Here is a 17415-nt window from a genome sequence, read left to right on the forward strand (position 1 = left end):
TGGAGGGGAACGGCGCGATGGAGTGGCCCAAGATGGCAGAAAGACATGCGGTGGTGCCATCGGGATTTGCCTTCACGCAAGAAAAATAAAAGACACACAACACACAACTTAGATGTGTGTGTGTGTGTGTGTGAGCGTATCGACATTTTATAATTTATTAGTGTAGTTCATCCGGACTTGACGTAATTTGCTCATTTGACCGCAGAAAGAAATAGAAGATCTCGATTAGAACGCAAAAATCAAGTTCTTGGCGTTGCATTTACACAAATTAGAGTGGTACGTTGATTTATAAATGCCGACTCACAAGTTACGAGCCAATGCCGCCGATGTACTTCTATACGTTCATTGAATAGGACAAACACACACAAAACGAAAACACTCACAAGGAGCATAGAGAAGTTCACGCTGAACTAACCGCATAATCACCTTATAAATGTATATATATATATATATATATATATATATATATATATATATATACACACACATGTATGACGTACAATTTAAACTCAGTTTTATTTACTTAAAAAATAATGTGCATGCTTTGTAAAGCCAAATTCCAATACTGTCCCATACTAGCTGTACATCTTTAGCACATCATCTCAGAACAAAATAAATGTGCTCAAGGTACCACTGGGCTTTGCAAACTAACACTGCTGGAGTGTGGCACTTGTGAGCAGAAATATGTTTCAAGCTTCACGATAAATTGTAGTTGAAAAATGTGATTATCGCAATTAATTACGTCTATTTGTTGCGATTAATTAGTTAAAAAGAATTAATGGCTTGACAGCGCTAGAGTGCATTTATGGCATTTCAACAAATTTTAGCACTGAAAATGTAATTAATGTATGAGTGAAATCCTATAGTAGTCATTCATGCCAATCGCACGGTACAAGAACTGTAACAAATGGTCACATGATCACACCTACAAATTACACTGATCACACACATTTTTAAGAGTCTCACACGTTTTTGAAGAACTCTTTCTCATCCTATACCACACGCTTCTCCCTATCCGCTCACACTTCCAATCCGTCCACAGGAGAAGAGAAATAGAAGCAACCGGAGCAATCCCGCAACTCCCAGAGATTGTCCTAATCTCTTCCTTTACATTCTTCATTCGATCCCGACAAACAAAATCCCAACCAAATTTATGGAGATCCTCCCCCGCCCATTCTTTCACGTATCACCTGAAGCCCTCGTTACATACGAGCAAGCTGGGGAAGCTCAAAGCGCTAACAGCATTGTACTCTGTCATAATGACTTCAAGCAGGCCCGCTTTATCCCGCTGCCTTCTTCTGTTTACACGCTACTTCTTTGAAGTCAGCATCGCTCACAAGTTTGGCGGATAGCGCTTCTTTTTGGATGAACATGTGCTAATCTAAGTTTAAGGGATGCTTTGTGTGGAGTTGGTATGCGGAAAGCTGTGAAAAGATTAGACAATGGTGAATTTGAAGTTACTATTGAAAAATGCCACCTCTTGTGTGTGGGGCCTTTGGTGGATGATGACTTCATGAAAAGTGCAGTTGTTCAACTCCAGTCCTGTAGGTGGCAGTAATCATACAGCTATTTATTTTAGAACACAAACCCACTGACCTTGGTGGATTTGTAAAAAAAAAAAAAAAAAAAAAAAACTCTTAGAGTACCGTTGACGTGAAACATCGTCATTGGGTATCTTAACGGGTCCAGCCAGCAACGTGAATCGTCTTCAACCGCTTTTTGCCATGGGAATAGGAGACAGGTCTTTGCCAGCCTTCGTTTGAGCTTTAAGATCGTAAAGAAAGAAAAAAATAAACATGTAACAAGGCCACAGATGGCAGCAATCGGTCGCTTTTGAATGAGATCACCGTGCATCAACTGAATGCGGAAATTCGACTGTTATAAGCAGCTTGTGATTGATCAAAGTGCTTGTCACGTTAAATCTACTACAAAAATTGTCACAAAAGAGGGGAAAGCATTTCAATTTACAAGTAGAAATAATGACGGAATTTACATGTGCATATACACTTACACACACACTACTAAATACTACTACAACTAAACAGTGTGCAAATAGTTTTGTAAAGTTGCCAAATGTATAAAATTGTTAGAATGGTGAATTTTTGTCAGTGCATATTTTGCCATTGTTGTTTTTGAGGTATTTTATAGAAGAAGATGACTTTTCAGATGTTTCAGGCATCACTAAATTAAAAAGTATTAGAATAAAAGTCACAGTTTGTGATAAAACATTTCCCAGATTGAATGATCAGTCAGAAATCTCTAAATTAGTTAGCACTTTTTTTTTCAAAATGGCTGGCCTTGAAATAGTTTATTGCAACAATTATAGCCCTCGATACTTCGACTGTGTCCTGGAAATTATTTGCATGCCACAACAATAGCATAGAAAACTTGCGTGTACCAGCTGGATGATTAACGGAGCAGAATTAAAACTTATCTTCTCTTCTGTTTGAAGATAATTTCCATGGTTCTACATCGTATTCCATGTAGTACATAAGGAGCATATCAACACTGTATACATATTTACAAATCATTCAATGTATTTGCTGGAGAGGTGTGGAAAGTGGTTGGTTTGGGGGTTGGGGATGCCCACTCATCATTATGACAATTAACAGTGTTGATCATAGTTGACATCAATTTAATCCCACTGGAAACATATTGCATAAAGACAACATGTGCGGTGATTCAGCCACAGAGACGATGGCTTTGTGGCCCGAGCCACTACTACCCTAACCGTAACTCCAATAATAATAATAATAATAATAATAATAATAATAATAATAAGTAATCAATATTAAATGTTAAAAAATTAACATGCTGTTATTCCTATATTAAAAAGTAAAGGGAATTTGGATTGCCTAACAAAATTCAAAAGGAAAAACAGAGAGCCTGATGTAAATACAGCACATCAAATAATAAAAGTGTAGATTTGGCTAATGCCGACACCGACTGAGTAAGGTTAAATCTCTACAAATGATCTGGAACTGTTAAGACCCCCCCATGGCCGCTGCTGCAGAAATATGAAACTGATTATTTACTGATTAGCATACAGCATGTTGAGGCTAATCGCTCATTAGGAAATTATGAATTTAACATTACGATGTGCTAAACGGGTGACGCAGTGTAACTGAGGTTATGTTTAATTGAACATTGCTTTACCTTTGAATCTATACTAGTTTTTTTCCATTTTGAGGGTTAAGAACTTGTTTTGATATACAATATGAATATTATATTAGAATGACATAACTGTTGAGAGCACACATATTTTGGCCGTCATTTTGCATCACTGACTCGCACTCCATCACCAAGGCCCGGCAATGCACGTGTGTTTGTGTTTACGTTGGACTTACGCAGCGTCACAGTGCCTTGACAGGTATTTACAATCAGCATTAACACCACCTCAGAAAACTAATCCAAGAATTAGCCATGGATAACAGCAAATTAACACTTGGCCTTTTATTAAACGCTACAATGGGGCGTCAATCGGTGTCTGTACATAAAGCACACGTCACTCACGTCTCCCTGGGAAACGCTTTCAGCCGAGCTTTGGAGTTTGGCTTTTTTTTTTTTTTTCCTGGAGGAAGCGGCTTGAAGCTGTCACAGTGGCGGCGGCGATGATAACGCGGGGTGGAGAGTGACACCTGGAGAATGACACATGAAAGGGAATCAAATTCTCCCCGGAGACGACTGTATGGAGAAGATACCGAAGCCCTCTCTTCAAACACCCGCCATATGTCTCTGCAAATAGGCCAGCGCATTAACTTATTTAAATGGAGGGTCAGAGGCAGCGTCCTCAAGTGCTAAAAACATGGGAAATTGAGCCATTGTGCTGCTAAATTAATGAGTTGCAATCTGTCACAGCCGTGCATTCATAGTCTGTACGGACATTTTCTTTTCTGCTTATCCTCATTAGGGTGTGTGCAAACCAACGCAGACGATTTCAATAGATGGTGAGAGAGAACCCTGGACAGGTCAACAGTCAAATGATGGGCACACACACTACACACAAAAAAAACTATCAGAAAAGACACAAAAGCAAAGCAACATATTATAAAATAGCATGATCTAGTAAATGAAAAGATCAACAACTTATTTCATGAAACCCTGACTATGGCTGGCATGATAAACAATGACTTCTCAGTTCCAGATGTGGTTACAAGTAGAGACAGACCAATGTTGTTTTTTCAGGGCCGATATTGATTATTAATAGTCAAAGAGACCAACAACCGATATTTGAGGCTGATTTTAATGAATATTTCTGTCCAAATTTGAAATAAGGCAAACTCCAACACTTTGTTGAAATGCCTTTGAGCATGATTAATTATTCAGTAGATTTTTGCATTTGCATTATGTTAAAGTTTATTTGCTTTTTATCTTGGGCAACAGACATCTTTGTTTTCAAATTCTAGCAAAAAATGCTGCAGCATGTCTAATTATATGAAGACTTCAACAAATTAATAGCTCCTTAAAGGTTTCTACTTTCTACGGTGAACTTTTCCAAAATTTCAGTATACATAACTGAAATGTTCATATTTCACTTAGCTTTGTTTAAAACAAAAACTAAATTGAGTTCCTAGGCTCAACTGAAAATGTTAGGTAAAAAAAAAAAAAGAAAAAAAAAGTCAAATTCCAGAGGTTTACCCAGTTTTACATGCTCTCTTGTCAACAGAAAAAAAAAAAGGTTGAAGCCGATATCGTCCAAATGCAAAAAATCGGTGCCGATAATCAGTCTGGCCGATATTCGGCCCATCCCCTTAAATTTTCAGCCCGGCCAACTAACTGAAAAATGACCAACGTCATCATCATCATCATTGTGATATTTGCATTCTCCTCCTTCTGAGTCGTGCTGTGACAATTAAGTAGCAGGCAGTGCTTGCTTTGGTTTTCATGAAGCACGCTGACATTATCTGCCCCCTCTTTATTTCCTTAAAGGTTGTGAGACTCGTTTGCTGGCTCACACTCATGTGCGTCTTCATCTCGAAAGGGGGCACTTACACAAGGGACAACCATGCTGCGCTTGAGCCCACTTGACACCTAAGATCTGCCACAAGTATGCTTACCTTCCTCTGGCATGCTTGAATAAACGGAGCGACTAGAAATGAGCCACAGTCCAAAATAAAAATGGCATGTTTGCCTCGCAACAGTCGTATGATTAATGCGATTACTCCTTTTGCGAGTTTTGACAACCATCACCTAGCACAATAGCAATGCAAGGAAAAAACATAAAGGTATAGTCTCATTAGCTGTTTGTCTTTTCCTCTTGTCTCCAACTCGGCGTTTCCCGCCTCACACTGTGCGGCAGATTGAAGGCGTCGACTTTGTGTGGGGGAGCTGCGGGAGGGGGTGTGGGTGCTCATCTCTGGTAATTTGGCTAATGGACTAAAATCCCAGCTCAACTTTTAGCAAATGGGTCTTTTTATGAGGCCCAATTCCAGGAAGAAACATTCTGCCAATGTCATGGATGATAAACATGCAATTGAGCAATGGCGGCGACGTGATGAGGCGCTTTTTTGGCGCCGCAGCTGGAAGCTCCGCCACTGCCGTCGCCACCGACTGTATCTCCCAGTGGTAATAACGAGAAGATCTATTATATGGATCTGCGCTCTCACTCTGATTGGTAGTGACACTAAATCATCCAAACAGCCGCCGCGTATTGTTTTACTTCTGCGGAGGACTTCAAAACTTTGTTGCGGCGGCTTCATTACCACAAACTTTCTTTATATTAATGGCTGTATTAAATTCCGTCATCGCAGCTAAAACACACACAGCGGAATGGCCAAAGAATGTGTCCACATTTGATATATTTGTTTAAAAGTTAGCGCTTCGGGAAGCCAGCTCAAACTATTTGTCATGTGCCTGAGTGAGCGTGCGATAAAAATACACAAAAGTGACTCGACCACCGAATGAAAGAAATATTTTGGGAGGAAGATTTTGCTTTGTCTCCCAGAGTCCATAAAAGACGTGCATGGATGAGTTTGATGAGGAAGAGTTTGAGTTTTTTGAGAGTTTCCATAAAAGTGTCAGTAGTAGTTCCCCCATTTTCATGGAAAACATATTTTGAATGTTTATATTTATATATATATATATATATATATATATATATATATATGTATATATATATATATATATATTTTTTTTTTTATTATTATTTTTTAATTTTTTACTTTTGACTTTTTTTTTTAAAGTAATTTTTGGGGTTTGTAAAAAAAAAAAAAAAAAAATGCCCAAAAGAACGCCTCTCTAATTGATAGTCCTGCTGTGCTACCATTTGGTACACGACTCCACTTTTACATCACTGGCTCGCAAACAAGGCATGGAGGACAGTTGCAAATAAGATCCAGGAAACTGTAGCATTGAGAGTATTTTAGCTTTGATTAGTTTGTCTTTGTTGGCCTGTGGGGAAGCGTGTGTGAGTCTAAAAACAGCCGACATTTGCAGAAATTAAATGATTAGCTTATAAAGGGAACTAACACTATAAAAGCCTTGGTGTACTTTAAGATAATGTAGCTCTCATTTTTTACACGTTAAGATGTCTTCCATTCATCTTGAACGTAGACTTTAATGGAGGTTGTGTGTCTATTGTTCTGCCGTACATTTAGAATACGTGATGCCTCACACGCGGTCTTTTGACATCTTTTTTTTGTCCTTCATCCCCGAGCGGCGTAGAAAGCAATTTGGTCGCCAACATGGCGACTGAATGAAGCGACGGAAGGACAATACGTCGCTTCTTATTAGCGCTAACGGGCCGCCCGTGATGGAGGAGGACGAAAAGGCCTACGCCACTCAACTGCCGGCAACGGGACTGCAGATTGGCTAGCCCTGGAGGTCAAAAGCACTCTGGATGCTAAACTCTCACACACAAATGAAACACACACACACACACACACACACGCACCCCGACTGAGCACAAACACGCTCACATAACAGATACAAAGATACACACAGACACACAAAAATGCAGTTGCACAACAACACACCCACACAAAGACAATCACACACACACAAAGCAGAGACAAAATAACACACACTCACACACACACACACACACACACACCAAGGAGGCGCAGACATGAATGCACACATGCATGCCAGTGCACACTCATGCACACGCAATCACACAAAGAGGAGGCGCAGACATGCATAAACACACGCGCACACACCCCCACACGCACGTATATATGCATGCCAGTGCACACACGCACGCACGCACACACACGTGCACACCCTTGACTGCTGACTGAGGATATTTCAGATCTGTGTACGCTGCCGCAGTGATGGGCATGTGATTGGCAGGTAAGCCGTGTCTCTGTTTACAGCTGTGTGCCCTCCCTGGGCTGCAAATCCCACGCTGTCCTTGACCCTCCAGAGCTCCACCTGAGCCGCATACATTTGGATTAAATGTTGTCAAAAAAATAAATAAATGGTAGCCTGAGCATGCCACACCTTTCTTTTCCATCATCGAAATACGTAGTAAAGAGTCATTGATGGATAGATTGGAATTTTATATCAGAATAGAAATGATATCTTCCCAAAATGTTTATTTAATTCACGGGAAGTATTTATTTGAATGGTTTACCCACAAACATTATGACCTGTGTAGTGTCTAATGTTTTGGAGGCTTCCAAGAGGAGTTACAGGTTGTTTGCATTGCCAATTCTACACCCTAAATGCTGAGGCTTTTGTGAGTGAAGATGCTCTTCCAGTCCCAGATTGCCAATTTGAGGGAAGGCGCCCTCAGCGTGTCAACGTGTTGCTGTCACTCGACCCCCCGCTATCTGTTTGGCGCCAGGAGCCAACACGCGTTCCCGTCCGGACCTGCAACTCTAAACTGCATCTCTGGTGGTAGCCTTGCATGCCCTGCCTCCTCTGCAGCGTGAGGTCTTTGATGTTGTTGACAGTTTCTTGAAAATAGAGGACACGATGCTGAATGGAACCGAACCAAGGGTTGGCAAGAATGGCCTACAGCAGGGGTGCTCATTATGTCAATCGCGATCTACCAGTTGATCGCAAAGGTAGTATGGGTAGATCGCATGACATTAAAAAAATAAACGTCAGCCTATCATTATCCGTCATTTGATTGTCAGTCAGATGACACCAGATTTTTTGGGGGGGACACATAGGTCACCACACATGCGCAAACAACGGTGCTAAGTGCAGCGCAACTAACAAGCTAGCGAGTTGGTCACCTCCAATTTTAAGCCCTCGTTTTATTCTCTTGAACTCAAGGGGGTTATAAACATGAGTGGGGGTGCAGGACCAAGTAAAAAGACAAAAACGTATCACTTTAATCCGGAATGGGAGGAGGAGTTGTTTTTCACAATGCCATTTTCGAAGTGCGAAAAAGTGTGAGCACCCCTGGTCTACAGGGTCACATGTAGCCTGTCGCCTGTTCTCGCTTTGCTCGGGTCCCCTGAGGATATTCATTATCAAGCGTCCTGTAAAGTATTTATTGCATTATGGCCTTGGTTTGAACCCAAGATAAAAAAAAAATATAATAAATAAATAAAATAAAGCATCTTGGATGCTGCTGATGTCTGCACTTAAAAAAAACAACAAATGAAATGACTCTGGCCTTGTCTGCAGAGTTTTTAAAACTAAAATAAAAATACTGGTCATTTTTGCATCACTCTCTCTTTCTTTTTTGTCTCTCTCTGATGCCAATGACATTCCTCCATTTCCCGGAATATAATGTGGTTCTCTGCAAAGTGCTACATCTGTTCTGCTTGAGGCATTTTTTTTTTTGCTATTGACTCGTATAAAATGAAAGTTACGCAACATGGCAGCAGTTCTGGTTAGAAAGCGGGAATACGGCGTGTCTAAAGACTTCTTATTAGCGATAGGCTGTGAGCCTGTGAGCTGCTGCGGCTTCTGTTGCTGTGGTGGTGGGCACGTTTTGGATCTGCTTAGGAGTTGAGTGACATCAACCAAAGTCTGGAATAATTACTTTTTATCATTGCACTTCAGAAAATGTATGTGTTCAGAGGATATAACTGCCTCATTTTTTTTTTATATAGTGCCTGCTATTAGCTTTATCAGTAGGCAGCGCTAAGGTTTGGTTAAGAATAAGTCAAACTTTATTTGTAATTTTTGTTGAATCTACTTTTTAAGAGACGTTTTATGCATTTTTACACAATTTGAAACAGGAGCCAAGTGCCCTAATGACTTCAGTTACATGATTTCGTCAAAATGTTAAGTCCACTTTTCAACCTCTTTTCATGTGGCCTAACTAAAATCAGCCTGTTTTCAGGGGGCGGCCCTCCGCGGAATGGCTGGTGAAAAAAGAAACCGTTCACGATCACATTAAGGCAACATGATTGGTCTGCAATCAGCATAATAGCAGCAGAAGAAGTTGAAACCATCATGGATCACGTAAGTCGCATGTTTGGGAGCATTTTGGCAACTTGATGGCAGTGCAACCGTTCGGCTTGCTTTATCACAGTTTTAATTGACATTACAAAGTTGCCACCAACATCAACACAACGACATGCCGAAATCATATTCAGTCGCTAATTTAGGACGCTAACAAACCGCTAATTGATTAGTGGCTACTACTGGCTAGCAGCTAGCTGTTAGCATTAGCAAGTTCCCGCTCCCAACACTGGTTGTCGGTCCACAAAAATTATGGACTTGTCTGAACCAGTCCTCGTCGGAAAAAAGGTTGGGGAAGACTGCTCTATAGGATTAAACTACTGATACATGGTGCACACTTTTTAAATGACTTTTTTTTAAGACATGAAGAACGATCTGAAAGGAAGGAAATGTGAGTAATTGAAGTCCCCATAAAGTTTTATAATTGCCTGTAAAGGACACAATATGGCGGTAAAGCGCTACTTTTTTTTTTTTTTTTTAATGAAGCTCCTCAATTCACTTCCTTTGATTCACTAAGATGTGTCACATGTGGAACAGAATTTGGACCCAGAAGAAGACAAGAACAGAAGTGGAAAGAAGGAGAGTCTTCATATCCAAAAATATGGAGAAAAACTCAGAGCAAGGCAGAATGCAGAAGACATTGAAGAAAGCTTGACATTCTGCCGTGTCACTGAGCAACCTGAGTTTAAATACTGAGAGACATCAGGCCATGCCCGTTCCTATAGGACAAAAATAAAGAACGAAAGCAACTCAACAACACAATCCAAAACAGTCACAAGATGGTGGAAAACGAACACTTTTACATAATACACAAGACAGAAATAAAGCGAGTTTACGGTACAATTTATTTCATTAAATAAACAGCCAATTTGCGAATGCCGAACCGTTCACTGCATCTATTTTTGGCCCACCCTGTATCTGCATTTATGTGTACAGGGCACGTTTGAACTTGTTGTCAACGCCATTTCCGTTCTCAGCGCACTGCTCACATCTCCATTAAAAAAGGCGTGTGGTCTTGTGTATGACATTGGCATGTGTCATCAGTGAGTCTCGACCGCCGTTGCCTCGTGACCAGCACACTCCTAAAACCCTCTCATTTACATTTAGAGTGATCCGTGTGTCGCGGGGTGCTCCGTTCCACTCGCAGCCCATCACGGCCTCCTCTCGGCTTCCCACTCCAGCCGATGGTAAAAACAATTGCCGTTCGCTAATTTAGCGGCATGGTGAAAAGTCCCTAAATATTCTTTTGCAGGGTGGATTGAAAAGATACTGCGGAGAAAACAAAAATGTCAGCGTGGCGAAAAGTGGGGAAATTTTACTTTCACATTCTATGAATTTTAAAGAGAGGCCACAAAAGGCAAGACACTGTAGTTGAAAGCCCACTCCAAGACGGAGAGGCAGAAAATGAAAACAGAACAGAAATGTTGGAGGGTCAAATATTGCTCGGAAGTAGGAAGCATGCCGCTTGAAGCTTAAAAGGTTCCTAAATGTGTTCCGCTGAAACACAAGCCAGGTTTTACATGCAGACTTCTTGGTCATTCTGATTGAAGAACTCAGGTCAACTGTTTACATGTAATGTGATCTATTTCGATCTGGCATTTACATGTGCCATAGACGTTTTACAGACATGTCACGTGCGCACCACCACGGGATTTTTTTTTTTATAAGGTTGAGTTTAAAATAAAAATTGTGATTTTGAGAAAAGAAAAATACAATCAAGTCACCTTTGTAAAACGGAGGGGGGAGACAAACATTGAATTTGGCTTAAATGAGTAAAGAAATGGACTCATTTTGTTGATAACTTCTTGGAAAAACACCAATTTGTTTAACCAATTATACTAAAGCAAAACCCATAATTTACAAACTTTGCGGGCATTTTCGAAAAGAAAGTCCAAACCCAAAAAAAAAGACATTGCAAGCCTGTTCTCATGACGTCCATTAGGTGGCGTCCTCGTCGAAGGAATAAGTGTACTCACGGGTCAGAAGATGTGTGTTGTTTCCAGCAGACGACGTGCCGTTACAATGAATAAAACTGTATTCCGACACAAACGCTCCACAGTTCTGAAGTTCAACCCTCGTAATCCAACTTTCTTGGATGTTCTAAATCCTTGTTCACTCCTCTGACGTAGCTCCCGCCATTAGCTAGTTCAGATAATGAGCTACGAACGTGGCTAGCTTGTGGGTAACTAGCCGGCTATGCTAACCGTGCACTGTGCTTGCTCAAGGAATACCGATGCAATTAGCTTCAGCTAACTAGCTGTTAGCAACCACTGCGAATGACGGGATTATCACACCGATTGATACGAGCGCTCAGCATTCTTTAAATGTCTTTTTATTTCAAGCAATTTTTCATCACTTGGTAGCTAATATGAGAATGGGTGACAATTATAACTACTGCGTTGAACAATAACATGAAAAAAACCAACTAAAAATAATACATTGAAAATTAAAAATAAATAAATAACACATGCAAGCAACACACGTCCTGATTAACTGTTTTGGTCTGTTCCAGCTGGAGTGGAAGGCGTTCCCTCCAGGCCCACCTGTCTTTGCCTTTCAATTAGTGGAACATAAAAGGTCTGCCACACTGTCAAGTCCTGGTCGGAAGCTTGCTTAAGTGTTGAATCTTCTAAATGTGTTGTGTTGTTCACCTTTGCCTTGTTTTTGAATTTTCTTTGTAAATACTTTTTGGTCATTAAGTTTAGTCTTGGATATTTTTGGTTTCTACGGTGTATTGGTCTACTTGTCTTTTCATGGCAAGCATTTTATGTTGTTATTGTTATCTTTGCCTTTTGCCAGCATTTTTAATTTCTCTTTTTCAAAATCTTTCTGAGTCTAGAATCCGATTCTGTTCTGTAATATTAAGTGATTGTTTGTTATTCATGATAATAGACACCGTGCACTATCGTAAAAACAAAATGACAAGAAATCATCCACACAGCCAGCAATGTATAATTAAGTGATGGTTTTTACGTACAGCCCTGGAATTAAGTAATTCCACATTTAATGCTAATCAGTAAATATTAACCACTGTAATTGCATTTGGATGTGGAAAAAAAAAACTTAGCCTTTTGGTGCTCTTCAGCAAGTGCAAAAAAAAATGAGGTAAAATTCTGAGAAACGTAAAATATTACAATATTTGTCCCTACACTTTCATTCGCCCCAAATAAACGATGCCTCAATTACAATACAGAGGCTGCCATAAATAAAAGTGCACTAATGAGCAGATAAGTCACCGTCAGCGCATGCCTTGTGATGTGTTGAGAAACATTTAAAAGCACTCAAAATCACATTGCACAAAAGGGTCAAGATACATCACCTCCTTGTGGTATCATCTTATTTCATCTCATTTAAGAGGGGTGCGTGGTGCACTAATGACACTTTTATTGTTTGCCTAACTTTCAGGGGTTGTTGGGAATCAAGCACACTCTTTTGCACTAATTACACCTCTAAGAGATAATAACGGGTATTTATCGTCCGAGGTGATTGCGTTCGGTTATTTATCAAATACTGTGCTGTGATTGCAAAATCTATTTCCGAGAGTCACAAATTAATTTGCACTGCTCCCAATAGATGACAGGCGGCTGTCCCGCCATACTAATGTGCACAAACTTTTTTGTTTGTTTGTTTGTTTAATACAGCAAAAATAGAAATGATTATGAACACATCAGCTTTCTATAAAGCATCAAGAGTCCATACAGTGTGTTTTATCTTTTTATTTTTTTTATTTCACCTCCAAAAGTGTGTTTTTGCTTGCATTTCCCCGCCCCATCAGAACACAACACTATGTCAATTCATAATCCACAATAGACTTGGTCATGAACTTTAAGCATCATGCTTTTGTGCCAATAAATTAATGATAGCCGCCACCCTGCACAATAGCAACAATGAGTTGAAATAATCCATAAAAAATGGCACGCTTGCTCATGCACATCTAAAGAAAATCACAATGCAGCGAGGGCATTTTGCCAATTTGTGATCATTACTACCTTAGAAAATAAAAATATACAACTCGAAACATGGTCAAAAACTAGTCTATGGTAGGCACAACTACATGAGCGCAGACTGTCCGAACACATAATTTACTACCGCGTAATATATTTGATGGCTCCTCTTATTAGGCAGCCAAAAGACTACTGAATAACAACATATTCCAAAAGGCAAAAATCCACAAACAGTCACAAACGCATCTTCCGTAAATGTTCACAATACTTTTAAATTCATCCGAGCATAACTCGTCCTGACAATTTGAAATCTTTTTTTTTAGCTTGGTTACAAGCGGAAGGACCAGCACAGCAAACTGCCTTTTTGCCAAATTCAGTTTGTACTCTGGGGACAACCAGCTAAAAGGCATCTTTGAATAGAAGGGCGGGCTGTTTCTGCTTGATGCACAAAAATAATCAAGTACCTGTAACGGGGGAACCAGCCCACTCATAGCTTTGTGCAAGAAAGAGAGCCATCGTCTCATTCTGCATTTCAGAAGAGATGAGCACTTTGCAGCGGCAAATACATTCCACCCGGCAAATCTTATCCGGTGGCTTGTCACAATGCAAGCTGCAAGCACATTTGCACATCCAGGGGCGCCGAAAAGGGGGGGGTATAAGTACAAGGATTCTAGGGGCCCATGATGGACAGAAAATTAGAATTCTGAGAAAATAATATCGCACTCAGTAATAAACATATAATTATCCAAATATTTCATTTACACATTGGTGGCAACAGTAAGTGTATTTGTTTCGTCAACTTTCTCAACGCCTCCCCCTCTCCATTTGCGTAAAATGATTTAGTCCAGACTGCAGAGACTGACAGCTTTTCACGTTATCAAACAGTGAGTGGAAGCGGAGACGGCAAGATGCCCTTCAAGTCCGGTAGCCAAAAACGCAAAGCAGCTTAGGCATTAAATGATTATTTTATTGTGTTGTTTACGTGTGGATTCTAGTTCTATGGATGATAATGTTAAAATTATAATAAATCATAAAAAGCAATTGGTCAATTTGATTTCGGTAGTGTTTGCAGAAATGGTATTTGTTTCTCCACAGATTATAATTGCATTTCATTTTAATGAAACAGGCTATTTAGTATTTAAGTTTTGAATTTTCTGGTAATTAATCTTGAGGATTTTATGTTCAATTATTTATAGAAAGAGATGCTTAGGCGATATAAGGTCTCAGTCTTGCAGCAATTGAATCTATATGAATTTCATTATATTTTAAGGAACTGTCATGTTGTTTCCGCAAATATGGAAATAGCCAAAAATATCAATAAAATGTATCGTTTTATGTAAAATGGTATTCAATTTTTCCACGGACTCAGTAAGATTTCTTTTCAAGGGGCCAGAAAATCCCTGACAGCGCCCCTGCATGCACGGCTAACTCGGGTTTGCATGTTGACCTTCCTGATTTTGATGCAAATGGGTCCCCCATTGCATAGATTGGCTGGGAAAATTCTATTTCCACGCGACAACAGCGCATAAAAAGTGCAAATGCCCAATTCGACTGGGGTAAAGTGTAGCAAAATGCCAAAAGAAAGAAATCTCCACCCATGCACAGAGTTAGACTGTGCACTTTACGCTAGACCTGCGCCCGGAACCAAAATAGGGCCCTGAATGTTATGATCTTTGTAAATGTCTGCGTGTAAGTGTGCGTGTGTGCGCGTGTGTGTGGGGGGTTGGGTGTGTGTGTATGTGATGTAGTGGTATTCTAAACTTTACAGCAACAAAAGAGTATTTGTCTGTCTTTGGATGACACCCTGAAAGTTCCATCCACTTCTCCCCAAGTCTAAATTAGACTTGGCGACTTGGGAGTGCATATTTAATATGCTGCATGAAGCTCGAAAAGACCTCTGCAAATCGCAGTGTTCTGTTCTCATTACACAGCGTTCTGCACTCTTTCACACAAATGGCTGCCTGGCGTGGCAAAAAAAAAAAAAGCATTTTCCCAAAGGTGCCCAGATTGACATGTGAAAATATTGATGTAAACAAACCAATCAGAAGGCATGGCGACGATGGCGGCTTGAGGCCCCGCCGCACCTCATCTCAGTTTTTCTGCGCCTGATCCTGTATTATTGCTGCAGCAAGCACTCTGAAGTTTGGAGAGCCTGTGAGTGTGCTTCATTACCTTTTCATTCACACTGCGTGCTTGTGTCTATATCCGCGTGTGTGTGTGTGTGTGTGTGTGTGTTCATGAATTTGTAGTGCACCATCGCCGCCTTCATCCAAATCATAATTACAATGTAATATCACGCGTAAGGCAGCGCCCCTGCTGTTGTTTCTCTTCCTCTTCTCTTCTATGAATATCAAATGTTGTCACGCTGGGCTCTCAAAGCTGCGCAGATCCTTGCCAGGCACACCGATTGGGTCTACGTGTGTCCAAATATGTGTGGAAGTGGGTGTGTGCGCGTGTGATTTTTTTTTTGTGTGTTTGTTTCAGTGTAACGTTTTTTTCCTTTCACAATTGGTCTGGGATGCTTAGTTTCTTCTGATTAATATGCATGTTTTAGGCGTTTCGCTTTCCTAATTTGCAAGCCTCTCTCGCATGTGAGGTTATTTCTAGATGTTTATCTCTACTATACAAGGTGCGGGTTTTTTAGAACAACTGTCGTGACGAGTGATTGTATAAGCGTTTGTGTTGACAGTTTGTGATTATTTTTAGGAAGTGGATTATTTCTACTAGTGCTGTTTATTCATTTATACAAGGTTATTGCTTGTCATTGTTTATTTCCATGATGCAAAGTGGTGGTTATCTTTCCGAACTGGGGAGAGGAGCAATCAAATTACACATTGACTGAGGACAAGGTGGATGTTGTCATTCATCACCAGCATCTGCTCACGTCTGGCCTATTAGCAACCAGGCTCCGCCCCTTCTACCTGGTCTGCTAGCATCCAGCTGCATCCTCCTGCTTAGTTAGTTGCAGCTAACCTCCAGTTATCATCCAGCTCCACCGAGTAGATGTAGCCAGGGGTGGTGCCAGCGATTTTGGCCCCCAAGACAAGAAATCATAGTGGGCCCCCTACGGTCAACCAATAAAACAAAATACTAAATAACCTCTTTCATTAAAATGAAATGCAATTATAATCTGTGGAGAAACAAATAAATTCACTGCAAACACCACCAAAAATGGCCAATTGCCTTTTGTGATTTTCTCTAATTTGAACATTATCATCTATAGAACTCGAATCAACAAGCACACAATAAAATAAATAAAATATTAATAATAATTTAATGCAAAGCTTCTTCTCTTTGCGTTTTTGGCTACCGGGTTTGAAGGGCATCTTTCCGTCTCCGCCTCCACTAAGCGTCTGATAACATAAAAAGCTGTCAGTCTCTGCAGACTGGAGCAGGTGAACCAACCCCCTTTTCGGCACCCTTGCGTGCATGACATTGCGGAAAGAGAATTTAGACTTCGCCGGAGTTCATGCATGACACTGGCACGTGGATTTTAATGTCTCCCCGCTCGGATGATGAAGTCGGCCGTCTGTGTGACGTGAGAAATTGGAGACCTCTCGGTTATGTGGCTGCGTTACAATGAGTAATATTTTTAACGTTTTTTTTTTTGGTCTACTTGTATTATCTATCCTATTTCCTGAACCACTTATTGTCACTCTAATTTTTTTAAGCCACAATGCCGCACTGTTCTGATGAGTGGTAGCACTCAAATGTTTCAGACTGCCTTATAGGGAGTGCTTGGTGGCCATTTTGGCTCGTTACAGATTGGCTTTTATTTTGAGATACTTGACCAGGATGTAACGTGTTCTTCCAGGTGGCTAGTAAACCAACTGATGTATGTCATTTGACCAAAGCACAGCCATTGAGAAAAACAGATTAAATTTTACACCCGCCCCATTCGAAGCACGGATCTATAAATAGATAAAAAAAAATCTCTATTTATATTTTTATATTCCAATCGCTATTTTCGTGTTGAGAAAATACTAGTGTTGAGTTATTTCTCAGTGAGATAGAATTTATGAATTCTCTGCTTTGATTATTGGCCCATCCCCTTTTCCTCATATAGACACCTAATTGAATTAAAAATGATTCCACTGCGATAAAA

At 40.3% G+C, this 17415-nt stretch overlaps 1 long non-coding RNA gene across 3 annotated transcripts in view; it reads right to left on the reverse strand.

Annotated features, from left to right (window-relative positions):
- LOC148337089 (uncharacterized) overlaps nucleotides 1-11581 on the reverse strand; it is a 58205-nt gene extending 46624 nt beyond the window's left edge. For all 3 annotated transcript variants that reach the window (XR_015843204.1, XR_015843202.1, XR_015843203.1), the window contains exon 1: nucleotides 11343-11581. This is a non-coding gene — a long non-coding RNA (uncharacterized LOC148337089). The remainder of the gene's footprint in view (nucleotides 1-11342) is intronic.
- Between the last annotated feature and the right edge of the window lie 5834 nt (nucleotides 11582-17415).

This window comes from Idiotropiscis lumnitzeri, chromosome 5, assembly GCF_059441095.1.
Source record: "Idiotropiscis lumnitzeri isolate Australia: NSW breed Sydney's pygmy pipehorse chromosome 5, RoL_Ilum_1.0, whole genome shotgun sequence".
Classification (NCBI taxonomy): domain Eukaryota; kingdom Metazoa; phylum Chordata; class Actinopteri; order Syngnathiformes; family Syngnathidae; genus Idiotropiscis; species Idiotropiscis lumnitzeri.